Genomic DNA, 12,495 nt, shown 5'->3' with positions numbered 1-12,495 from the left:
GAACGAGGATAATATGGCCGATGCTCTTACGAAGGGACTGAACAAATATCGAATATTCAAAATTGTGTGGGAGATGGGGTTAAAGACTGTGTAGACATGTCTTAACCTACATCCATGTTATTTTGAAATTTTCAAATCTCCCTTTCTTGGCCAAGATAAGCACTTGATATGTTTCAATGATGTTTACGGTTGTCTCTATGTCATTCCACATTTAATGACATGCCCTTCTTGGAAATGTTGTTTCATTCCAAACTTGATGATACAGCTTAACTCAATTTGGATATGATGGTTGTAACATTCCAAATGGAAATATGAAATTGTTCTTTGCAAAAGAAATTATTAAGGTCTTGTTTTTTAATGAAACTTGACATTGATGCTTATTGATATTTGTTTTTCAGCCAATATGAAATGTACTAAGTTCTTCTAGTAGAACTAGATACTTTAGTATATTACACAAACGATTGGATTCATTTTTAATAAAATTCATATTTGGTAATTTACAGGAATTGACGAAAATGGAGGAGCTTGCCTCGATTTGGATTTTGATAAGGATGACTTACTTGATGAGTGAATCCTTATAGAGCAATGGGGACTATTAATTTTTTTTCAGTTGGAAAAATAGTTCACTTACATGTGAAACTGCTTTTGTTTGAGTTTAGATTATTTCTAAAACTCTTGGTTAGTCTTAAAAGTATTCTTGTTTTCAGTTGAATTACAGATCTTTTTTGATATGGTGCTATGGATGATTCAATATTTTGTTTGAACATCACATTATCTATCTATTGGATTGTGCTATATGTAGAACATAGGAGGAGATTGTTGGGTATATGATATAACCCATGTATTTTCTAATATAAGCCTAATAAGATAATGGACCGGTGTAGTGGGCCTATGTTAGCCCAAGGGTTCAACAAGTACTCCTATTGAATTGTTTTGATGATTAACAAACTAAATTTGTTTTAAAGGTTTTATACACTAATGATTTCCATTGGCAAAGTTATAATGTTCACAGTGTACCATCCTCAAGAGTGCATGACAAGGTTGAACTCAAGGTTGAACTCGAGGTTGAACTCAAGCACAAGAATGGCAAATCAACTCAAGCATCAATGGAGTTGAGTGAAGACATGTCAAAGCCTCTACAAGGTGCCAACAAGATTGAAGACCAAGTAAATTTAGAATGTAAATGGTCCTCAATGTTTAGTCTAGGTCTATGGCACAAAGGAGAGTTAAAATCAACCTAGATAGAATTTAATGGGTTTGTGAATGTTCATAGTGGTGTCTCAACATTGTTGGACCCTCATGACACTCCATTTATCTTGAAAAATCAAAGTTCCAAAAGCCCAAACAAAATCAGCAAAATATAAGGAAAATCTGCTGGCCGTAGGCTTCTCGGAACTCCGAGAATATTCTCGGAGCTCAGAGCTCGGAACTCCGAGAATTGTTCCAGGTTCAAAAAATAGCCGCTCGGAGCTCCGAGCCCGGAGTCCGAGACGACCGTTGGGGTGCGAATATTTTGTGTTTTTTATCCCCTCTATTTATATGAACCTAGGGACTCTTGGGTTTTTTACCTAAGGACATTACTAAGATTTCAAGAGCACAAAAAGCCATTTGTTCTCCTTCTCTTGAAGATCTTCACTCTCCATCTCTCACTTGTGCCATTTACCTTAGATTATTCTTGAGAGACCTTAGGACCTTCACTTGTTCAATCTTGTTCTTGTGAGAGTGAGTGAGCTTTACCTTAAATTAGCCTATCTAGAGGCAAGCAAGCTTTTTCATTTCATCTACTTTGTATTTGGCACAAAGGGCGCCTGTGGACCCCGATCCGAGAGAGAGCGGCGGTGAGGGACGTGCCCCACGCGCGAACAGTCTCAGGATCATCCACGTGAATGGAGAGCTCTACCAAGGAACTCTCGAAAGAAGTGCCCCTCACAGCATGAGTGGCGATACAAAAGGTGAGATACCTCTCGATTCGGGGACTAGCCCAGATTCGAGGCGTACCTTAAACAAAGAAGAGTCGCCATCCAAGGAAAAAGGCAAATGGGCCTTGGATCCCATACTATGCTCTGTTGCAACGGATAACCAGAGATATAAAATAAGGTTCGTGCCTGGTTACGAATTCGGAAGGTCTAAAGAGCACCTCATCCGCCCAAGTGCAAACACCTGGTCTCTTATGCCATTTATTTAATAATTTTGAAGAGTTTTGGACGAGAATCATATGAAATGGGAACACAAATCTCCGAGAAGACGTCTATCTAATCATGCATGTCTCGGAGGAATAATAAACACACATAAAAGAAATAAAAGTGTCACCTAAGAATAACTAGGTTATGAATGTCAAACCTAAATTGGTGTCTAAATTCTGATGAACAAACACAAGCATGACACACCAAAAAAATATAAGGTCTGCGCAATAAAGTAAGAAAACACTGCAAAACATAGAAAACGACTCGATACCATACAACCCTAAAACTCTAATCTATACCTAGGCCCGAGTCTTTAGATGATCTGATGTTCATCCAAAGAAGCCTACGTATCCCCGCCTCCACGAGAATCAAGGCAACGTAGTTCTTCGCACCTATTCTAAGCTATGATGCCTAAGACATCTAGACCTCTATCCTAGACTCGATCTAAAAGACCGGACTAGTTCTTAAAGCTTCTTGTGTGATTATTTAAATTCCAATGGATTGTAGATTTTAGGACACCCTATATGCCCTAACTAAATGCAGGTTAGCTCTAAGCTAATGCAGGTGGTTCCTATAATCTATGTGTAACTAAGCTGTACGCCCTAAGGGAAACAATGGGATCACTAGCGTATCCAAGACTTAATCATCATTCGGCGATATGAATCGCCAACTGACTGGATGGAGGCGCTCCTATAACTCTAGGACAAACTCCTAACTCTAACACAAACACAAACAAACCACACAACACATCAAAGACAAACTCAAAAACTCTAAAACTCTTTAACTAGGATAAACTCCTAACTCTAGAGGAAGATCTTGTTGAAAACAAGGTTTTGAAGATTTTTGGTATTTTTTCTTAAAATGGGTAAATGATTTATTTACAAAGGTTTGGCTGGACCTGAGATAAGAATCTCAAGCTGCACTACGTACCTCGTGGAAGGGGATCAAGCCAACGTAGTTCGAAACGAACTCTCAAACTACGCTTCTAAAAGAAACACTCAACACTTTATATTTTTTTAAGGTTTTTTATATTTTTAAATGTTTTTGATATTTTTAAAGTTTTCAAATGTTTTTGGGTTTTAAATTTCTAATGTTTTTGGATTTTAAAGCTTTTCCAATGCTCAGGACCTTTAAATGTTTTCAATCTTCCAGGGAACACACAAGAACAACCACAAACTAGGGCAAAGCCCTAAATCCAAAGGGGAAACCCCGAACAAGAAACTAACGCCTCAAAGAGACGATCCACAACAAGAAACTGGCGTCTCAAAGAGACAAACCACAACAAGAAAGATAGTGCCCCAAGAACAGAGAAAATAATCTAAGATCCTAAGCAGGGAAGGCTCTATATGACTGAGTTAGTCTCTAATGGAAAAACTCCTAACTAATAACACTAGAGAGGAGGAACAAATGAGTCAGAGACTCTCTAATAACACTACCGAGTCAAAGACTCACTCTAAAAAAGGAGGCCACTCTAACATGAGGCTAGGTAAGCCTCCTAAAGGGGAAACTCTCTACATGAGACAAGGCTTGTCTCCGAGACACAAATGACGTAAAAAAGGAATAAAAGACCCTGTGCATATTTGGCAAAGGTAAAACACCCAGCCGGGCCGGACAGCTACCTAGCCCTAGGGTGCAACAAATGTGCAACCAGATACCCATATAGGATAGGGGTATGAAGCCAAGCCGAGTAGGGTGTTCTCCCAAAACCAAACGACGCACAAAGAGGAGGGTTAGTAAGAGAATGAGACTGGGCAAGTCTCCTATATACAAAGGAGAGGTATGCAACTTGGACTGAGCAAGTCCCCTAAGGATGGGCTTGGGCTAGCGCCTTCATCGCCCTTGCAACGAGAGGGAATTCTAATATCAAAGAATTTTAACAGAAATCTATAAGACTGTGTTAGTCTAAAAAAGAGAAGAAAAGGCTATCAGATAATCGCAAATTTTATTCTAAGAATAAATCAAGTGCTAAGCAAAGAAGAATATACAATCTAATAGCAATCATAAAATGATAAATAACATTAATTAGTCCAGACCAGCCGCTGGATAGCCTAATAAAGTAAAAACAATATCAAAACACTTCAAAACCAACCACAAACCCCAATACGGGGACTCCAATGAAATCAGATGATGCCAAAGTAATCATCTGATATCAAATACACATGATAATATTTCTAATCCCGCCTTGAGATCAGACAGTACTCATGTCGATAATATCGAATAGAGTAGTCATCTGATCTCCTTCTTCCTATTAAACAATTTATTTAAATTCAAACTATTAAACAGCCATTAAAAATCATCATAATTTAATCACAATTACAAACAGTGATCGAGTCAAAGGGGATAGCAACCATTTTTGGGCATTCACTAAAACATGGTCATATTAAGATCAACCATAAAAAAAATCAGGAAGGAAAAACAAATCTCTCACTAATCCATATTTAGAATTTTAGAGATTAGATAGAGTACCAAATTCTTAAATCCTCTTAGTTGAACTATACAGGGGAATAATGAATCAAACATTGGTATCAATCAACAACAATTATAAGCAATCACAAAATACCTCATTATTTCAACCAGCAATGTAAACCTCAAAATTAAACTTAATATGCAAATAGTCCTAAATTACAAATTGAAATACTAATCAAAAGAGTATTTTAAAAGGCAGTCAAAACATGAATAGTTTACAAACAAGTTGCCTTTCAGGTATGACAACTGAAATAACTAAAGTGATTGTCATTTCCTGGAGCAGCTAAAATGTGAACAACTGAACATGATCCATATGACCTGCAACTTTATTTTACTGTAATATTTCTCATAAAATAGTTTGTGCTTAAATCCACTTTGGGGTCGAAATTACCATCTTAACAAAACAATGCACATACAGACTTTTATTATTATTTAGGACCTGGAGGAATAAATGACTCCAAAACACAACTAAAATGTATAGAGCTGATTGATCCAACCTACTAATTAACTCAACAGACATGAGATCAAGTAAACAAGAGAAGAACATAATCCATAGGTTCTGAAACCACTCAAATGAAAGAAAGAATATTTCTAAATCAACTATTAGTCATAGCTGACCCTCCTAATTTCTTTAAAATGACATTGACAAAACATTAAAAAAAAAATTCAGTTTAGATAAATTGTAGAGCATAAGCTGAGCAAGAAAATTACTAAATAATAAAAAAAAAATGATCAAGCTAATTAATTATAATAAACCTATACAACAATTCTAGTAAGCATGGGGGCATCTTTCTATTCTTTCTTTTTGCTCTTTTCAGTCTCGAATATATTTTTCTCATTACTCAACTATCTATTTCTACAAAAATTTTCAAAAGGTAACGATGAAGAGATAAGCAGAATAGGGATCGGATCTAGAAAAAAAATATTTTAATCAATGGATGCTATAAAAAAAAAAGTTTATATACATCAAAACCAAATGAAGACTACATATACCAAAGTAAAGTAAAGGCTTCCATTATCAAAGATGAAGGGGTTGCTATCATTAAAAATGATGAATGTGAGGGCTGTTAATTATAACAAAGGCATGGAAACCATTATCAAGAGTTTAAGGGCTGTTAATATCAAGGGTATGGGGTGATAACACAAAAGGGGTGAGAGTAAAAATAATACCATTATCAAAAGACGACAGTGCAAGTATCAACTGCTTAAGGAACAATATTATCTCAATCCTATTTATCCCATGGGACAAACTCATCTTGTCTTTTTACTTAAACAAAACAATTCTAGAAGCCAAGAAATTGAAATAAAAGAAGTAAGTTAAGCACGAGCAGTTCTATAAATGGAATTAGAAGAGTACCATTTAAATCTACAAAATTAATAGTAAAGAGCTAAACACCATTTTTGTAGAGTGATTTCATTTGGTTAATGAAAGGTTGTCTGACCATTTCAAGGATAGATTTTATAAGACCAAGTCATACCCTATAAGAATGCTAAGCCTAACATTATTTAATGATCAAAGCATTGCAGATCTTCACTATTAAATAATTCAAACAAAACCATTTCATTTAGTGATCCCAGCTGGTCATTCATTTAGAATCTCTTAACGCAAGTTCTGAAAACTAAAAAAAATCAAAACTATCACATTTTACAAGTGAAACTATGGTAAAAAAGAATCGCAACTATCATATTTATAATTCAAAGAAAATATATATATATTTTTTAGCACACATAATCAGGTAGGGGTAACACTTCCTTATCAGGTTTTCATAGCCAGTATTATCCCACACAAGGAAAGAAAATTGACATAAAACCATAGCATGAGAATAGATTTCAATGGAAAGTAAAAGAACGAACAAGTTATGAAGGAACAGCTCAAACCACAACTCATTATAACTAAATAAGATTCTCTCGAAATAATTACATATAATATCTGTATAATTAACTTAAAAAAATTTCAATAAGAGAAAACTACAGACTTATAGACTTATACACAGATATTTGTATTTGAACTCAACAGATCAGATTGAATTAGAGCAAATTAATTATAAAAAGAATAAAATACCTGTAAAAGTAGAACGGATTTTTTTTTATCTGCTGAAAAGCAACGACATATGATTTACAAATGCCTTGATCTTCGTTGAGGCTAAAAGCTTGGATCCGAAGTGAAATTTGTCTTCCTCCTTTATAAATCTGAGCTTCTGGATGAGCAGATCGGAGCTAAGCCAGAGAAAATGGAAATTTGATCGGAAAATGATCGGAACCTTACCGGATCTATCGGAGAAAATAATCGGAAAACACAGAAATCTATTTCGTTACAGATCTGAGGATTTAAAAGAAATCGAGGCTTTGATAGACAAATCTAAGGATTTTGAGGGACAGATCGGAGGAGATGAACTCGTCTGAGATGATTAGCCGGAGAAGAAGAAGATCCGCCGGAGAAGGAGAGAGACGGATTCCGTCGAGTATTACAGAGAAGATGAAGAATTAGGTTTAGATTTAGGGTTTAAGAAGGTAGATCTAAGGTTATAGGATTTTTCTCTTTTCTCTCTCAGAATTTGGGGAAACAGAAACCCTAGCTTCTTAGAGAAAATCAAGGATCGGCCGGAGTTTGCCGGAGACAGATGATCGGAACTATGTGATTTCTTGATCGGAAAATAAGAGTTGCAGGTTAGGGTTTCAAATGAAGAAAGATCAGAATTCTGTTAATCAACAGACCTTTGGTTCAAAATTAATGTAGGAGATGAATTTAAAAATGGAAATAACAAGAATAGCAAGAGAATTTGGCCGGCCGGAGCTCTCAATCCCGGTGGAAATCGATCGGAGAGGAGGAAGTGTTGATCGGAAAAATGAAGATTGACCAGATCTACAACTTAGATCCTTCAAATGAGGGTTAAAAGGTGGCTATGGCGTGAAGAACCGGAGAAGATGAAGATTTGCCGGCGGGAGTTGGCCGGAGGAATGGTCGGAGATAATGGCAGATTTACTTTCTCTCTCTTTCTTTCTCTCTCTCTCTCTCTCTCTCTCTTAAACGAATATTTTCTTTTTTTCTTTTTTTTCTCCTTTTTTTTCTGCACGAAATTCTTCTTTTATAAGAAAAATAAAGGGTTGCTGATATTGGCACGCCGAAATGATGGGCGCGCGATTTTGCGCGTCCTATTCGGATAAAAAAAATACATTATCTCAGAATAAAATCGCCCCCCTCTCAGGATAAACACACCCCCCCCTTCTGCTTTACACTACAACTTCGCCTGGGTTCGTTTGCTAGGCAAACGCGCTCGGATTCTGACGAAATTTTGCAGGGGCTTAGCTGGGACCCTAAGCTAGCTTGGGGTGAAATTTGGGGTTCTATCTCATTTATTTGATGAGGCTTTGCTCAAACATGAAGGGATTAGGGCACGGTCAAAATGGGGTGTCTACAGCGCCGTAGAAGACCCTTGGAGCGTGGAACTCGATTTGTTCAAGGCGGAAGGAACGCCGTATTTAAGTTCCTTGGAGAAGATAGTGGAATCCTCAAGGAAAGTAACTTGAGAAGAGTGGAGTAGGTCTTGAGCTAAGACCGAACCACTATAAAAATCTTTGTGTCAAAGCTTCTTTGCCTCTTCTCCTCTTCTTGTGTGGTAAGTTTTCACTATTGCTTTGAATACTATTTTGGATTTCCTATTCAATCTAAAACTAGTGCAATCTAAGTTTTCAAAAATCTTAAAATTAGAAAAGAAACCCAATTCACCCCCTCTTGGGTTGCTAAGTGGAATTTCACTTGGTATCAGAGCATAGGCTCTTACATAGGAATTCTCTTTGAAAACCTACAAGGGAAAGATTCAAATGGCAACCTTTTCTCATAGCAATGAGGGGCAATCCACCACTAGACCTCCCTTCTTCAATGGCTCAAACTATCCATATTGGAAAGCTAGAATGAGAGTGTTTTTAAAATCTTTGGATTTTGATGTTTGGAGAAGTATCCAAAATGGATATAATGAACCTAGTGTTGATATGGAACTATGGGATGAAAATGAAAGAAGAGAATCCACTATCAATGCAAAAGCAATGAATGCCTTGATTTGTGCCTTATCTCCCGAGGAGTTCAATTGAGTTTCTACTCTTGAAACCGCTAAGGAGATTTGGGATATGCTAGAGGTAGCTCATGAAGGGACAAATCAAGTGAAAGAGTCCAAGATGAATCTTCTCTTTAGAGAGTATGAGCTATTCATGATGGACCCAAATGAAACCATTGCCGAAATGCATACTAGGTTCACAAACATAACAAATGGGTTGAGATCCTTAGGTAAACAATTGTCTAGCAAGGACTTAGTTACCAAAATACTTAGGTCTTTACCTAAAGATTGGGATCCCAAGGTCACCGCCATTGAAGAAGCAAAAGACGTATCAAAAATGGGCTTAGAAGACTTAATAGGTTCCTTAACAACTTATGAAATGATTTTAAAAGGAAGAGAAACCTTAAACAAACAAAAGGAAGATACAAAAAGGAAAGGAATAGCTTTCAAAGCAAGAGTTGAGAGTGAAGAGGAAGAGAGTGAAGAAGACACACAAGATGATCTTGCTCTCTTCACCAAGAGATTCAAGAAATTTCTCAAATTCAAGAAAGGAGGCAACTCTAGCCAAGGAAGAAATAGACCCTCAAACAAAGAGGAGATGAGATGCTATAAGTGCAACAAGGTTGGTCATATACGGCCAAATTGCCCACTCATCAACAACAATGACAAGGATAGGAAGAATAGAAGACATGGCAAAAAGGCTTTGTGTGCGGCGGCTTGGGATGAAGGGAGTGCTTCATCCGGAAATGAATCCAACGGAAAGGATGAAGATGATCTTTGCTTCATGGGACTCGCCGATGTAACACAAGACATCTCCTTATCCGAGGTAAATGATGTTGATGATATATCTCATGAATTCTCTAATGATGAACTAATTTTTGCTTGTGAAAAACTTCATGAAAATTTGGATTTACAACTCGCCAAAAACAAAACAATGAAAAAGTCCTTACAAAATGTCACTAGGGATTTTGGGTTCATGAAAAAGGAATTCGATTTGCAAACCAATACAAGTGAAAAATTATTTTTGGAAAACAAAGCTTTGAATGAAGAAGTAGACAAATTAATCTTTGAAAACAAAAGCTTAAAAGAAGAAAATGAGAAACTTATTTTGAAATGCAAAGAACTTGATTTGACATTTAAAAAATTCTCATGTGGCAAAAATAAACTAGATGAAATTCTTGAAAATAAGCTTGTCTCTCTAGAAAAAAATGGTCTTGGTTACCAACCCTTTTCTAAAGGAAAAGCCTCATTCAAAAATAAAGCTATAGGAAATTTCTCCTACATCCATGCTAACACTAGTGCCTTTATTCCCACTTGTCACTATTGTGGTAGAATAGGACACTTAAGGTTTGCATGCAATGTTAAGAAATCAAAAGCAACAAAATTTATGTGGGTTAAAAAGAATGAGCTTTATGATGTTGCTAACCTTGAAGGACCCAAGAAAAAGTGGGTACCTAAAACTTCAACATGAGCTTTGATTCTTGTAGGTGTGCTTGAAAGGAAAACCCTCAAAGGACAAATGGTTTTTGGATAGCGGTTGCTCAAGGCACATGACGGGAGATGTAAGCAAGTTCGCCTTTGTCACCATGAGTCATCAAGGAAATGTCACATTTGGGGATGATACAAGAAGCAAAATCCTCGATGAAGGTACCATTAAAATTAAGGACATTAAGGTTGAACATGTTTTGCTCGTTGACGGTCTTTCATTTAATTTGATAAGCATTAGTCAACTATGTGATCTTGGTCACAAAGTTCTTTTTGAAAAAGATAGATGTAAAATTTTGAATTCCAAGAATAATGAAGTTGAATTTGTTGCATATAGAGATGGCAATATGTATTCATTAGCATTAGAAGACCTTGAAAATCAAAACATCCAATGTCTCTCCGCCATGGATGATAACCCTTGGTTATGGCATAGGAGACTTGGTCATGCTCATATGGATTTAATTTCAAGATTATCTTCTAAGAATCTTGTGAGAGAGTTACCTAAACTCAAATACATTAGAGATAAAGTTTGTAGTGCTTGCATTCATGGAAAACATGCTAAAAACTCTTTTAAACCCATAAGTGTATTATCTACCTCTTGTCCACTCCAACTCCTTCATATGGACCTATTTGGTCCCATGAAGACTAGTAGTAGAGGAGGAAGTAGATATGTATATGTGATTGTTGATGACTACTCTCGATTCACTTCGGTGTTATTCTTAACTAGTAAAGATGAAACCTTCAAGAAATTTGTCAACTTGTGCAAGCGAATTCAAAATGAACAAGGGGTTTTCATAAATGAAATTAGAAGTGATCATGGAACCGAGTTTGAGAACTTTGAGTTTGATACCTTTTGCAATGAAAATGGAATCAAGCACAATTTCTCGGCTCCAAGAACTCCCCAACAAAATGGGGTAGTTGAAAGGAAAAATAGATCTATTATTGAAATGGCTAGAACCATGTTAAATGAGCACAATGTTCCAAGAAACTTTTGGGCGGAAGCCGTTCACTCGGCTTGCTATATTTTAAATAGAGTGCTCATTAGACCTCACCTTAACAAAACACCTTATGAACTATGGAGTGGAACACCCCCCAAAGTTAGCTATTTCAAAGTCTTTGGTTGTAAATGTTTTATATTAAACATGAAAGACACCTTGCATAAGTTTGATTCAAAATCCGATGAAGGTATCTTCTTAGGCTATTCAACCCATAGTAAAGCTTATAGAGTCTATAACAAAAGAACTCAAATTGTGGAAGAATCCGTGCATGTCAAATTTGACGAGTCATTTGAACCTCCTAATGTCATTAATGAAGATGATGATGGTGTCAATCTTCTAGAGCCTCTTAGTCAAGTAGAGTCCATTGTCCAACCCTTAGAAAATCTTAATTTAGAAGGTCAACCTATAGAAGAACTTGAAGTAGAAAGTCTTCCTAAACATAGTAGAATCATGTCTAGTCACCCCTCTACTCAAATCATAGGTGAAACCTCACAAGGAGTTAAGACAAGATCTCACTATAAGAATGTTTGTGCCAACATGGCCTTTATCTCCCAAATAGAACCCAAGTCCATAAAAGAAGCTGAAAAGGATGAATTTTGGATGATTGCTATGAATGAGAAACTAAACCAATTTGAGAGAAACCAAGTATGGAGGTTAGTTCCTAGGCCTAGTGACCACCCGGTTATTGGGACTAAATGGGTGTTTAGAAACAAACTCGATGAGCATGGAGATATTCAAAGGAATAAAGCTAGATTGGTAGCCCAAGGTTACAACCAAGAGGAAGGTATCGATTATGATGAGACCTTTGCTCCGGTTGCTAGATTGGAAGCTATAAGGATGCTACTTGCATTTGCATCCCATAAAAACTTTAAGTTGTATCAAATGGATGTGAAGAGTGCATTCCTAAATGGGTATATTATGGAGGAAGTTTATGTTGAACAACCTCCCGGTTTTGAGGATTTCAAATACCCTAATCACGTATATAGGTTGGACAAAGCCTTGTATGGTCTAAAGCAAGCTCCTAGAGCTTGGTATGAGAGGCTTAGCTCCTTCCTATTAGAGAGTGGCTTTCAAATGGGCACGGTTGACAAAACCTTGTTCATTAAAAGAAAAGGAAAAGATATGCTTATTGTTCAAGTCTATGTAGATGATACAATATTTGGTGCTACCAATGATAAGATGTGTGAAGAATTCGCACAATCCATGCAAAAAGAGTTTGAGATGAGTATGATGGGAGAGCTTACCTATTTCCTAGGACTTCAAATCAAACAATGTAAAAATGGAATTTTCATCAACCAAGAGAAGTATACT

Source organism: Tasmannia lanceolata, unplaced genomic scaffold (assembly GCF_043159265.1).
Source record: "Tasmannia lanceolata isolate RefF3 unplaced genomic scaffold, GAP_Taslan_0.1 ptg000006l, whole genome shotgun sequence".
NCBI classification, from domain to species: Eukaryota; Viridiplantae; Streptophyta; class Magnoliopsida; order Canellales; family Winteraceae; genus Tasmannia; species Tasmannia lanceolata.
The sequence above is the reverse complement of the archived record's forward strand: the minus strand, read 5'-3'. Positions refer to the sequence as shown.